The 3057-nt window shown below is 42.1% G+C and overlaps 1 protein-coding gene across 1 annotated transcript in view; it reads left to right on the top strand.

Annotated features, from left to right (window-relative positions):
* Nucleotides 1-3057, top strand: part of LOC147334018 (CXADR-like membrane protein) — a 262370-nt gene that overhangs the window by 238011 nt on the left and 21302 nt on the right. The gene's annotated exons all lie outside the window — the stretch shown is intronic.

The raw sequence follows: 3057 nt of genomic DNA, 5'->3' as shown, positions 1-3057 counted from the left end.
TAAAATGCCTTTTTGTCTTTTTCTGTAATACAAAGTGCCAATAAACCATTAATCTATGTCTATGCTGTGCTCGTATTTATTTTACCCTACTCAAATTCAATTTATTATACATTTTATTTTGAAATATTTAAAATGGTTCTTTAAAGAACCACTCAAAAAAGGTTCTTAAAAATGGTTCTTTAAAGAACCTTTATTTTTCTGAGTGTAAAGGTTCCTTCTTCTTTAAAATTCAAACTTTGTAATGAAAGGATATTTTTAACAGGCTGTTCTCGTTTATATGACCTCCATAAAACAACAGGGTTAGAACACATTGTGACGAAGTAAGATGTTTGTTTTGTAGTACATCTTCTGCACAATGTAGTTTCAACGGGCGGACATCCGGTGTCACATCGCTCCTCTCTTTCCCTGAGTCCTTAGCAAATCTCCTTCCCACGATGACATTTTCATCGAGGCCAAGGAAAAGAGTTTAGGAAAAGGAGATAGGCGCTACTTTTGAAATAACACCCCACGTGGTTACTTTGAGACGCTGAGTCACGTGACCTCGCAGCAACAAATCACAGCCGAGCCGGAAAAGGGGGCGGAGCAAAGTGTCTGTGCAGGAGAGGAGTCGAGCAGAGAGAGCTGCTTTTTTATGAAACGGGAGTAAAGTAGTGAACTTACAGGAACATATACCACTACCAACCTTTGGATCGATATCTGCATCAATCTGCACACCCTTGTCTCCTGAATTGTAGCTGAGATCAGCGTGAACCACGTGGGTCTCTGCTCCCTCATCTGTTTCCTGTTTGGAAAGACTTCCAGCGGGGCGGCCTGCCTCTCCCCACTGCAGGGAAAAGGGTAACACCACCTGGGTCTGGGTGCAGTTCCCCCCTCCAGGGGCGGGGGTACCTAGACCCGGTTCGTAGAGTACGCTTGGGGAGTGTGATCGTGTGTACAGCGTCTCTTTATGTCTGTCTCCACTTCGGTTGAGTGTGGAGTAAGTGCATATGAGAGCATGAGGGTGGGAATGGATGTTTGTATCTGTGTGTGCCTGTATGTCTGTGTCTATATGTCAGGTTGGGTATCAGACGCCACCTCTCTGGGGACATCTCAGGCCGTCCAAGGTTTGGAGGCCTATCTCCCACCACCACCACTTCCCCTGCCAGTGGCGGACTCCCTCAGACATCGGTGCGGCTGCCCCTCTGTTGGTCTTCCTTGGTCTCTTGTGTTCTGGGGACCTCTGGATGTCTGGAGTTTTGATCTCCTCCATACCTGCTTCATGCCCTGGAGGACGGGGCTGTGGCCCCCCCACACCCTCTAGCAGATCATTACATGAAGGAACCTTTTAAAAAAAAACAAGCGCGTCCATGCTCACAGGTGTACACACGGGTGATCACACCCACAAACTACACCCTTTTTGGCTCCTACCTCAAAGCACACTGTGTTCTGTTGATCTTATGTGCTGCACAATAATGTTTAATATTTAGTATTTACTGTCATATTCCCATATATCATTGTGATGTTGTTTATTCTATTACTCTTGTTCTCTTCTGCTTGTTTTCTTTTTTCTTTCTCTACAGGTGATCCAGGTGATCAATATATGCATTTTTTTACTTTTTTTTAATTTATTTTTTTCTGCTCATTCTATTGGTTTTTGTTTTTTGCCCTTCTCCCCGTCCCTCTTCTCAGCTGTTTCTCTTTCCCTCTTTCTTTCTCCCCTTCTTTCCCGCAGTGAAGTCTATCCCGTATTCAGCAAGTGAAAATAAAATAAACAATAAAAGGTGAATCAAATGGACCATTACGGCAAGGCTGGGATGGTCAATTTGGTAAAGTAAAATTTTGGTAAAGTAAAATTTGGTAAAATTTTGGTAAAATCCGTTGGGCATCTTTCTTTGCCTTTAGACAATAATTCTGATGCAAAAGAGCCAAACGGGACAGGCAAAAAAAAAAAAAAAAAGGAAAGACTTCCAGCTTCATCACGGAGTTTCTCTCGGTTTGTGGGATCATCTAAAGGTAAGCACCGAGCTAACTTTAATGTGGGTTCCGTTTATGTTGAGTTTATCTCTGTTGAGGATAATAGATTGCTTGGGATACACTGGAGTTAGACAGACTGTAGAGTTTGTGATTGCTTGCAACAATATGAAATGGCGGTTGCTAGGGGGTAAGAATACATATAGAAAAATAGTCTTGGAATATGAACAAAAGGATGGAGTGCAGGCAGGGCTCTAGAGAACAGCCAACCCCCACCCCTAGGACAGGAAGCCACAGGTACAAGCCTGGGGGAGGGAAATCAGCCTTTAGAATAGGACTTCATAGGATAATCTCCAGATGCATCTGTATTTTATTTTCTTCCAGCGCAAATAAGGACGTCTGATTTTGGAAGTAAAAGTCTCTGCCTGATTGCTACCATCAAAAAGAATCCGTGAAGGTGCCATACTTCTTCTTCTTCTTCTTCTTTTAACACTGTTTAGTCTTAATGTTTATTACGTATTATATACAAATGCAATAAGCAGCAGGTGCTATAGGCATCTGGAAGCAACTGTATATACAATTCTAACATGTGATTAACTATTAGTTACTCAGTGTCACTCTTTCTATGCAAAACTAAGCAACTGAAAATAATCAATACTCCCTTAAAAGTGCACATGTGTAATTTATATAATTACATCACCACATCTGATTAGAGTAACATTAAGCAGTTTTATATTACACAGAACAACGAGAACAGAGCTCTACAATTAATAACATCTAATATCAGCTAGTCTGACAATGAGCTGAACATCACTAATCATTACCGGTGCCTTTTTTGAGTCTCTCTGCTTTCCTCTCAATTTCTGTACATTATTTAAAACTCTTAATAAAGTGACCTTTTCTCTATATTGGCAATGTACATCTCTGTTTAGAGCTGTTCGCACTAAAGTAAAAAGCACCATCACTTCATGCGAATCCGCATGAAGTGACATGGTGCAATGCACCGATGTCTGAGGGCGTCTGCCACTAGTAGGGGGAGTGGTTGGGGAGATAGGCCTCCATACCTTGGAGTCCGTGTAGCGTGCCCACCCCCAAGATCCTATATGT

This window comes from Aulonocara sp. 'chitande type north' Nkhata Bay, linkage group LG3 (assembly GCF_057382095.1).
Source record: "Aulonocara sp. 'chitande type north' Nkhata Bay isolate Kocher_YH1m ecotype deep benthic linkage group LG3, A_spYH_male_GT1.1, whole genome shotgun sequence".
Taxonomy (NCBI): Eukaryota; Metazoa; Chordata; class Actinopteri; order Cichliformes; family Cichlidae; genus Aulonocara; species Aulonocara sp. 'chitande type north' Nkhata Bay.
This window is presented reverse-complemented; position numbering and strand designations above follow the sequence as displayed.